The sequence below is a fragment of the Pogona vitticeps genome, chromosome 6 (assembly GCF_051106095.1).
Source record: "Pogona vitticeps strain Pit_001003342236 chromosome 6, PviZW2.1, whole genome shotgun sequence".
Classification (NCBI taxonomy): Eukaryota; Metazoa; Chordata; class Lepidosauria; order Squamata; family Agamidae; genus Pogona; species Pogona vitticeps.
The window spans coordinates 117641757-117653034 of record NC_135788.1 but is presented as its reverse complement, the minus strand read 5'-3'; the positions used below and the strand labels follow the sequence as shown (position 1 = coordinate 117653034).

Below are 11278 nucleotides of genomic sequence, written 5' to 3'. Positions count from 1 at the left end.
AATCAACATGACACGAAGTTCCCCTTTTTGTACAGATGCCAGACTAGCTTTCTCTCACTGTGTCCCCTTGCGCAGTAATAAAGGGCTGTGTCGGCAGCCGTCAGGGACCTCAGCTGCAGATAATATTCATTCTTGGAGGCATCAGCCGTGATGGAGACCCTGCTCTGGAAAGCTGAGCTATAACTTGGCTTCCAGGTGGCACCGCTGTAGTATCCTCCCCCTATCCATTCCAGTCCTTTTTTGGGTGGCTGGCGGAACCAGTCCCATCCAGCACGCGAAGTCATGGTGTAACCAGAGACTGTGCAGGTCAGCTGGAAAGATGCTCCAGGCTTCCATGTCCCCTCACCGGACTGGGTCAAGCGAATTTCTGAAAAGCCTAGGGGAAATTTTTTTAAAAAAATTAAAATAGATAGGAGCAGTTGCAGCTGGCCTTCAGCAATGGTAGAATCATTTATTTTGCCCCACATTATTTTTTCCTTGTTGTAATCTCTCTCCATAGAAAATGGAAACTCCCACATACCTGGCTTAAGGAATGAAAAGAGAAGCAGAAAGACAGTTACAGGTTCCATTGTGATAACTAGGGTTGGCTGTGAAGGGGTGGGAACCTCTATTTAAAGAGTGAGGTAGCCCATGAGCCTATTTGCATATGGAGAATAGGCTTCCCATTCAGACATTAAAGAGGCGTTAATAATTTCGAATGGAATCCGTTACCTCTGCAGAGTAGATATACCCCTTTCTGGCCTTTTCTCTGCCTTTTCCCTTGGATGTCGTTGAGCAGGCTGTAGTGCCTTTCCATTTTAATAAAGCTTAAAAAAAAAGTGACTTGGGGAAATAGCAAGTCATCTACCTGGGATGAGAAACATAATACCGTCAATGGGTCTTGCTTATGTAGAATAGCGCTGCATCAATAGGATGCCAAGAAACCCCAAAGGAGCGACAGGGTTGTCACTTCAGATAACACCACCCACAGCTCTATTTTGGTGCCGACTCAAAATCTGTATGGCCTACAGGAGAGACTACTAAGGAGGACTCAGCTTTCAAAAGGGGAGGGATGGTTCAATCTGAATCGAAACATTTGTGGTCTCCAAAAACCTAACAGCACCGAAAATGATCCAAAAGTGAGCTATTCCAGCAGTGCAGAAGTGTGTTCACTTTAGGGAAAAGTATTTGAGAAGTTGAGCATCATCTCTTACTATCTATCTCTCATTCCGGTCTATTAAAGAATGAGAACGACTTAAAGAAACAAAGTAAAGTCTTGACATTTAGTATCAACATAGTTTCCCAGAACTAAATGTATCTGTGTGAATAGTCTAGTCCAGTAGTCCCCAACCTTGGGCCTCCAGATGTTCTTGGACTACAACTCCCAGAAGCCTTCATAACCACCTTTGCTGGCTAGGATGTATGGGAGTTGAAGTCCAAGAACATCTGGAGGCCCAAGGTTGAGGACCACTGGTCTAGTCTACAATCATCATCCCATCAGCATGCAAACACTGAGTCATAGGCTGAAATCCTGTTTGTAGAGGAAATGCAAGCATAAATTTCCATTTATTCATCTCTAAAAATATAGCTATCATCCCTCATTCATGGGATCTATCTTTGCAATAGAGGTCTAGAAATTCAGAAATAATAATTTCATGGTCTAGGAAATAAAGCAGGTCTCCTAAAAATTTCAGAGAGATGAGACCTGAGGCATATGCCATTATTCAGCTCCACCCTCTTAATCTTGATGTTATTTGAAGCGATATATTCATGAATTGACAAGGATATGTATGTGCAAAGAAGCGTAAGCGATACATTTGTTGTGTGCAAAGGAATAATCTTGAATTCTTATTCCTATAAATTTTTTTCCCCTGCTGATTGGGTACAAGCATTTGTAGCACCAGAAAACTGTCCTCGACAAAAGAAAAAAGAGAGTCTCTTTCCAGATGCCAGACTGGTTCTGAAGGCCTTAGGATTGGACCTCAACAGCTAGACAGGGGAAAGATTGCATTTGTCTTCAGTGTGGAAGGGACGGTCACTCTCGAATTAGCCTTCTCAACCACACTAGATGCTGTTCCAAGTCCTCCATTCAGAGCATGTTACCATAGTCTCTCGAGACTGAAGGATGCCTAACTCTGTAGACAACAAATCTTGACTTCAGCTGTCTTCTGCTGACAGCCTTAAATCAACTTTGGCTACCTTTGTTGAACTCCTTGCCCAAATTCTAAGAACTGAGACAGGCAGTTCCATACATGATTTTTGGCTCACTCAGACTGACAAAGCAAGTTGACTGGTCTTGCTTGGCTTATTTCTTAGGTTCCAGCTGGTGCACATGGATCAATGCCTTCAGGAAAGGAGGGTGTTTTAATCAAGGCTGAGATTCACTTCCCCTCACTGTGTCTCTGCTGCACAATAATACACTGCTGTGTCATCTGGCCTGAGGCTGTTCATTAGTAAATACAGCATGTTTTTTGAGTTGTCCCTGGAGATCGTGAAGCGCCCTTTGACGGAATCAGCATATGACAACCGGCTTCCATCATCATATATCCACGCGATCCATTCTAATGCCTTCCTGGGAGCCTGTCTGACCCAATGTGCGCTGTGGCTTCCAAAGGGATAGCCAGAGGCACGACAGGACAGGCGAAGGGACTCTCCAGGCCTTTTGGTTTCACCTCCGGATTGAAGCAGCTGGACCTCCAGTCGAACACCTGGGGAGAAAGCAGTTGCATGAAGCTCTATTGACATTAAAACCAAGGAATAAGAGAATACATTGGAATTTCAAAAGAGGGAAAAAAATAACCTCTGCACACAGCTAGAAGGACAACAAATCGAAGAGAGATCATATTTTCCTCAGTTGCTTTGAACGTATTTAGCGGGAAAGGAAAGAGATGGACTCTGTCTGGAGCAAAGATGGGTTCCTCTGCGTCTGATTTTAAAAGGAGCCAACCCCTGTATTTACATATGGTAACAGCCCATAAAAATTTAGATTAGTTCCTGTCCACCGTATAGCCTCTGGAGATATATAAGTTCCCTGTCCTGTGAGTTGCGATAAGCTATAGTTTAATACTTATCCAGAGACTGATGGGTCGGGAATAATAACAATATTAATCATTAAACTGCAGAGCTGGAAGGGACACTATGGATCATTAAGTCCAGCCCCGTCATGGAAGACCAGCAAGGAATTCAACACCCAACTTCTGGACTTATGGCCAGAGACCTAAACCACTGAGCCGTCCAGTACTTGATGAGGGTTCCAAAGTATGTCATTGTCATATTTAGGGAATTTTCAAAAAACGAAAGGGAGCAACAGTTCAGAAATACTTCTTTCATGGGAAAATGGTGAAGGAAATGGACCTCTTGTTGAGTACATCTCCTGATGTTGGCTTCCAGCCAAAGGAAAGCAATACCCACCATCTCAGACTGTTGGAAAGAGATTGTTGGGGAAATGCCCTATCATGCTCCTTGTTTTTGCCCTTCCTGAAGTTCTGTAACTGTACAGAGTCCTTCATTTTGAAAAAAAAAAATGATAATAATAATGGTTGTCATTCAGCAGTCTGCGGGGACTTTCCCGTGTTGCTAAATAAGGTGACATATGGAAGTAGTAATTAATCTACCATGCATGGTACACACAGTACTGTCAATGTCTCCTGTCTGTCTGCCTGTCTCTCTATCTCATGGTAGTTCGTTCGTTCGTTTAGTCGTTTAGTCGTGTCCAACTCTTCGTGACCCCATGGACCAGAGCATGCCAGGCCCGCCTATCTTCCACTGCCTCCCGGAGTTGTGTCAAATTCATGTTGGTTGCTTCGCAGACACTGTCCAGCCGTCTCATCCTCGGTCGTCCCCTTCTCCTCTTGCCGTCACACATCTTTCATGCAGACATACACTGGGTTTACTGTCTATGTGCTGAGCTTTGAGCATCTCAATACAGACCACTTCACTTGAATGCCTGTCCATATTGATTTCTGCAGTTTTGATTTGTGCCCATTGCACGAGCATGCATGCACGCACATACACAGACGTTTTATATTATCTGCAGGCCAGGGAAGAGAAAGAAAAGTGAATGAAGAAAAATGAGTATGTCCAAGTCCCAAAAACAATTACTTTTTCTGTACATATTTCAAGTTATACGAGTCTGTGTGTGGCTGAAACGTGGTCAAAATACAGTTAATTGCCAAACTGTAATTCAGTAGATTCTGAGGAAAACAGCTCCGGAAATAATAATCCGACCGTTCAAACCGCAAGCTGTTGTGTACCACTTCCACATAGCCTCCATGCTTTAGAATCTTTTTGCCACTGCTGCCCCCTTGTGAGAAACGAGGGCTAGAAAATCACTTTCATTTCTTTATTTGGAAGACCAATTAATCAGAAATTATAAATCTCCTCACCTTGAAGAAGGCAAGACCTTTTCTGATTGTCTCACTGGAAGATTTTACATTTGCAGGCAATAGTTTTGTACAAATAATGCCTGTAGAGAAACTGCAGAGAACGGCATTAGTCACTGCTTTCTTTCATGGGCCTTGATGGATTTGAAGCATGGAATGGTTTCTCATTGGGTAAAAGAGTCAACATTCAGTGCTTCCTTGCCAGCTTTCGCTCTATGTGTGCACACTTTGTTTCTCAAAGGGAACTCATAATGGGAGATGGTATAACTTCCAGATTATCCTTAGGACAGAAAAATGCCTCTATGCTCTCATGACATGCACACTCTTCTACTGGGCATAAGGAACCACCACCTCAGATTGCAGGTGTTAGAGGAGGCGGCTGGAGAGAACTGAAAGAGCCATGCAGACTACCACATCTCCTTCTCCCACCATACTAGCCTGTGTTTCCCAAAGGAAGATATGCCACTCTGAGAAATGGGAAACATAGGTAGTGTAAAATATGCAATCAAAACAGTAATGCATTGTTGCTGTTTAGTCGTTAAGTCGTGTCCAACTCTTCGTGACTCCATGGACCAGAGCATGCCAGGCCCTCCTCTCTTCCACTGTTTCCCGGAGTTGGGTCAAATTCATGTTGGTTGCTTCGATGACCCTGTCCAGCCATCTCGTCCTCCGTCGTCCCCTTCTCCTCTTGCCTTCACACTTTCCCAACATCAGGGTCTTTTCCAGGGAGTCTTCTCTTCTCATCAGATGGCCAAAGTATGGGAGCCTCAGCTTCAGGATCTGTCCTTCCAGTGAGCACTCGGATTTGATTTCCTTCAAAATGGATAGGTTTGATCTCCTTGCAGTCCAGGGAACTCCCAAGAGCCTCCTCCAGCACCACAATCCAAAAGCATCCGTTCTTTGGCAATCAGCCTTCTTTAGGGTCCAGCTCTCACTTCCATACATTGCTACTGGGAAAACCATAGCTTTGACTCTGCGGACCTTTGTTGGCAAGGTGATGTCTCTGCTTTTTACGATGTCTAATGCATAGCAATGATTAATGGTTGAGAAGACAAAGAGAATGCATTGCTAATGCATAGCAATGATTAATGGTTGAGAAGACAAAGAGAAACAGAGCTACAGATTCATGGTGATTTCTAGGAAGGGCTGTGAAATGGAAGAAATTTCTATTTAAAGAGGGAGGTAGCCCATGGGCATATTTACCTATGGGGATTGTGCCTGGCATTCATGCATAAAAGAAAGATGAAACTCAAACATGGTTGCATGAGGTCACACGAGTAGGGTTATGTATGTCTGCCTTCCCCACCGATAGCTGTTTGCATCTCCCTCATTCGTGAGATATTTCGTTAGAACAGAAATCCAGAAGTTCCCAACATTACTACTAATGCCTATCCTTGAACATGTTGGGGATCTTGCAGAAACAAGAACTTTTCAAGAATAGTTAACTGCTTAAGCCGTACTTGCAAGTGCTGTTCCAGAGCAGAATCCATTCCTGCGCCCGTATTCCCTTTTCCCTGCTCTAATTCCTCTCTCCAGAAATAAGGGAAACCCCTCTTTCCCGGCACAGATCTGGCTTAAGGACTGACAACAGAAACAGAAAGACAGGTAGGGACTCCATGGTGATTTCCAGGATGGGTTGTGAAATGAAGGAAATCTCTCTTTAAAGAGGGAGTGTAGTGGAGGTGCGATTTGCATGAGGAGGTTGTGCATAGAAGAGACACAAAGAAGTTCAAACATGCTCTCGAATTCTCTTTTTATTCCTCCATTTACTAATCACATACCTATCTAGTGGTTTCAAATGAATTTTTAAACTCATTAAGAAAGGATTCTTTTCTTTTTTTTACACAGATCTGCTCTGAAGAGTGTTCTTTCACTCACATCCGTTTCCTTGGCTTTACTGAAATCTTATTGCTTGGTGAAGGTCCGGTGTCTTTTTCCCTGTGGGTGGAAAGTCGTTACACAGGTTTTGAGTGGAGAGGTCGCACAAGAAGGATGCTGCATATTTCCCCTTCGCTGAATTCATAGGTCTTTGTGTTCTCCCTCAGTCATGGAGTCTTTCATGGCGTAAAGCTACAGGCCCCATTGTGTTTTCTACGATGGGCTGTAAACCACTGTTTATACAGGAAAGGAGCAGAAGGGCCAAGTTGTATTTTGAAGACACGTTCAGAATTTCAGACATTAAAAGTGCAAATCTAACATGTTCAATTCTCTCCTGAATTGTGCATTTTCTTTACACTCTCTTCACAGTCAATTTATGGGATTTCAGGTCTGCTCTTGGAAGATAAGCCTTAAATTGTCTTCCAGGTGGACCCACCATATCCGTCCCCTATGCATTCTAGTCCCTTCTGGGGCAGCCGGTGGATCCAATTCCACAGAGAGTCAGAAGTCGTGGCGTTTCCAGAGACTGCCCAGATTAGTTGGAAGGATGCTCCAAGCTTCCATCTCCTACCACTGGGGTACGTCAAGCAGATTTCAGAAAAATGTAAAGACAGGGGGCCTAGAAATCAGCCCCAATTGGGTACTCTTTCAGTTTAATTTGCTATTTGCAGATGAGAAATGTCCCTGTTTTATTACAAACTAACCTTGGAAAATGAGATTTGGATTCCAACTCACTGGAAACTGGAGTGTCAATGTGAAGAGGGAAGCGCTGGCGCCAGGAAATGGTTTTTCTCCCCTGTGTCCTAAGTCAACCTTAGACGAAGTTCCCCTTTTTGTACAGATGCCAGACTTGCTTTGTCTCACTGTGCTCTTCGTGCACAGTAATACACGGCTGTGTCGGCAGCTATCAGGGACCTCAGCTCGAGGTAGAATTCATTCTTGGAGGCATCAGTAGTGATGGAGGTCCTGCTCTGGAAAGCTGAGCCGTAACTTGTGTACCAGGTCGAACCACTGTAGTATCCCCTCCCTACCCATTCCAGCCCCTTCTGGGGTGGCTGGCGGATCCAATGCCAGTAATAGCCAGAAGAGATGGAGTATCCAGAGACCGCGCAGGTCAGCCGGAAGGATGCTCCAGGCTTCCATGTCTCCCCACCAGACTGGGTCAAGCGGATTTCAGAAGAGCCTAGGAAAAACAGCAAGAAAATGATACAGCATATAAATTGTTTAAAGTTGCATGTCCTAAAACTAACACATTTTTAAAATGATTGAAATTGATTTTGATGTCTCTCTTCAGAGATAGACCAAAATTCCCAACATCAATGCTAATGCCCTCCCTTGAACTTATTGGGGATTTTGCTGGAACAAGAACCTTTTAAGAATAGTTCTTAACTGCTTCAGCCATACTTCCAGCTGGTATTACAGCAGAATCTGTTTCTGTCCCCATATTCCCTTTTCCCTGCTCTAATTCCTCTCTCTATTAAGAGGAAACCCAACTTTCCCAGCACAGACCTGGCTTAAGGACTGACAAGAGAAGCAGAAAGGCAGGTAGGGACTCCATGGAGATTTCCAGGATGGGTTGTGAAATGGAGGAAGTCTCTCTTTAAATAGGGAGTTATCGAATGTGCAATTTGCATGAGGAGGTTGTGCTTGATATTCATGCATAAAAGAGAGACGAAGAAGTTCGGACACACTCTCTAATTCTCTTTTTATTCCTCCATGTACTCATCACAGAGCTAGTGGTTTCAAACGAATCTCTGAACCCATTAGTAAAATATTATTGTTCTTGTTATTTTATTACACTCTGCTCTGAAGAGTGTTCTTTCACTCACGTCAGTTTCCTAGGCTTTACTGAAATCGTATCGCTTGATGAAGGTCCAGTGTCTTTTTCCCTGTGGGTGGAAAGCTGTTGCCAGGACTTTGAGTGGAGAGGTCACCCAAAAAGGATGTTGCATATTTCCCCTTCGCTGAACTCACAACTGTTTGCATTCCCCCTCAGTCCTAGCGTCTTTCATGGCGAACAGCTTAAGGCCCGGTTGTGTTTTGTATAATTTATTTATTTATTTATTTATTTATTTATTTATTTATTTATTTATTTATTTATTTATTTATTTATTTAATTTATATGCTGCCCACACTACCCAGAGGTCTCTGGGCGGCTTACAATAATTAAAATTCAATACAGTAAAAGATAAAATAATTAAAATACAATTAAGATACAATTTTTTAATGTTTTTAGGTTTTAATGTTGTACGCCGCCCAGAAGCCACTGGCAATGGTGCGGCTAAAAAATATTGTTAATAATAATAATAATAATAATAATAATAATAATAATAATAATAATAATAATAATAATAATAATAATAATTATTATTATTATTATTATTATTATTATTATTATTATTATTATTATTATTATTATTATTATTATTATTAAAATTGCCATCAGACCCACAGCTAATATTATTTCAATTAAAAGCCTAGAAAAGGCTGGAAACATCTGTTTAAAGAGGAATGTAAGAAAAGCGCCAACTTGTTTTGTACCCTCAGGTTCTGAGGAGCAGCCCATTTTGGCACAATGAAGAATGAGGCAGCCGCCTCAGGTGGTGGGTGGGAAGGGATAAAATGAAGCAGAAGTGTTTTGGGAGGAATCTGCATGAGGCACTAGGATTCCCAGCTGTCTGAAGTCGTCATAATTAAAAAAAAAATTGTGAGAATTTGAAAATATAGATTGGGATTCCACCTCACTGCAAACTGGAGCGTCAATTTGAAGAGGGAAGCTTTGGCATCAGGAAACCTCTATTCCGAACACAACTGGCTTAATGACTGAAAACACAGCTAAGGACTCTATTGTGATTTCTGTTCCCATTCTCCCTCATTCATGGGATCTTTCTTTAGAACAGAGATCCAGAAATGCAGCGAAATAGTGCCATGACCCCGGAAATGAGGCAGGTCAGAACTTTTCCCAAACATTTGAGGGAATTCAGACCTAACGTAGATGCCATTATTCAAGGCCAGGGGATTCTCTATCCACCCTGTTACTGCTGATGGTTGAATCTATGTGTTCATGAACTGATAAGAAAGTGTGCAAAGAAGTAGAAGAAATAACCTCACTGTAAACAGGAATGACAATGATTAGAGGGAATAGAACAGACTCCAATTCTCTACAGACGCCAGACTTGTTTTGTATCTCCAGGGTCTGAAGGACAAGTCCACTTTGGCACAGAGCTGAATGACGTGGGAGGGGGTAAAATCATGCAGAAGTATTGTGAGAAGGATCTGCGTGAGGCATGAGGATTCACAGCTTTGTGATGAAGTCGGTGAGTCAAAAAAAAATAAGCCACAAACGGGCACCGTTCCAGTTTATTTCGCTGTTTGCAGATGGAAAATCTCAGTCTTATTACAAATTAAAACCAGAAACAGAGATTTGGATTCCACTTCGGCGTAAAACGGAGTATCAATTTGAAGAGGGAAGTTTTGGTGTGAGGAAATTGTTTCCTCATCAGTGACCTGATTCAACGTGAGAGAAAGTTCCCCTTTTTGTACAGACCCCAGACGAGCTTTGTCTCACTGTGATCCTCGGGCACAGTAATACACGGCTGTGTCGGCAGCTGTCAGGGACCTCAGCTCGAGGTAATATTCGTTCTTGGAGGCATCAGCCGTGATGGAGACCCTGCTCTGGAAAGCTGAGCCATAATTCGTCTTCCAGGTGGAACTACTGTAGTATACCCAACCTATCCATTCCAGCCCCTTCTGGGGTGGCTGGCGGACCCAGTTCAATCCAGCACCAGAAGTGATGCTATACCCAGAGACCGCGCAGGTCAGCCGGAGAGATGCTCCAGGTTTCCATGCCCCCCCACCAGACTCCGTCAAGCGGATTTCAGAAAATCCTAGGACAAAAAGAAAAATAAATGTGTTAGGATAGGGAAATTGTTAACATCCTCCCTTTAGTATATTGGGTATAGCGACGAGAGAAAAGTATTTTAAGGGTTCTTCTAAATTATTTTAGCAGCACTTGCATGAGAGGAACCAGTTATTTCCCATGTATTCACCCAAACCGAAAACAGACCTGGCTTAATAAGGGAGAAGACAAAGAGGAAGAGGGCCAGAGACTTCATGGTGATTTCTAGGTTGGGCTGTGAAATGGAAGGAATCTCTATTTAATGAAGGATGGAGCCCAGGTATAATTTGCATAAGGAGGCTGTACCTGCCAGTCATGCATAAAAGAGACATGAAAAAGCTCTGACACATTTTCAATCAATTGTTTTGCTACATGGTCTGGCTATGGAAGTGTTCAGAAATTCATTTAGTGCCTTATTTAAAAAGCAGCTAGAATGCTGTCTTCTAGGTTTTCTAAATCCCCAATTCCCACCAGCGGAGTCTGATCCGGCTCCACTTGCATTAGTCCTGATCGAATTGGAACGGAGAAATTTGGTTCTTGAGGAGATGAATTTATGCATTGAATTAGATGTATGATGGAAATGAAATTGGACAATAAAATGGCAAAGTGTCATGTAGAATACATCTCTATTCCCCCAATCCCCAAATAGGTAAAGGTAAAGGTTCCCCTTGACAATTTTTGTCCAGTCGTGTCCGACTCTAGGGGGTGGCGCTCATCCCGCTCTTCAAGCCATAGAGCCAGCATTTGTCCGAAGACAATCTTTCCGTGGTCACATGGCCAGTGTGATTTAGACAAGGAACGCTGTTTACCTTCCCACCGAGTTGGTACCTATTTATCTACTCGCATTTGCATGCTTTCGAACTGCTAGGTTGGCGGGAGTGGGACAGGCGACGGGAGCTCACTCCGTCGCGTGGATTCGATCTTACGACTGCTTGGTCTTCTGACCCTGCAGCAGAGGCTTCTGCGGTTTAGCCCGCAGCGCCACCACGTCCCTCTAATCCCCAAATATTGTATTTGTATTAAGAGCCTCTGTTTGGAGAACTGCTTTTCCCCCCTGTTTACAAGGAAATTAAATTAATTTTCTTTCTTCATCTTTTGTTTTAATATGCACTTTCATTTCGCAAATGGGACATGGTGGCAC

General features: G+C 43.1%; 2 pseudogenes; both read right to left on the bottom strand.

Annotated features, from left to right (window-relative positions):
• Positions 1-7099: 7099 nt before the first annotated feature.
• On the bottom strand, positions 7100-7683 carry LOC144583865 (immunoglobulin heavy variable 4-38-2 pseudogene; annotated as a pseudogene).
• A 2120-nt stretch (positions 7684-9803) lies between these two features.
• LOC110070463 (immunoglobulin heavy variable 4-38-2 pseudogene) lies at positions 9804-10354 on the bottom strand (annotated as a pseudogene).
• Positions 10355-11278: the final 924 nt, after the last annotated feature.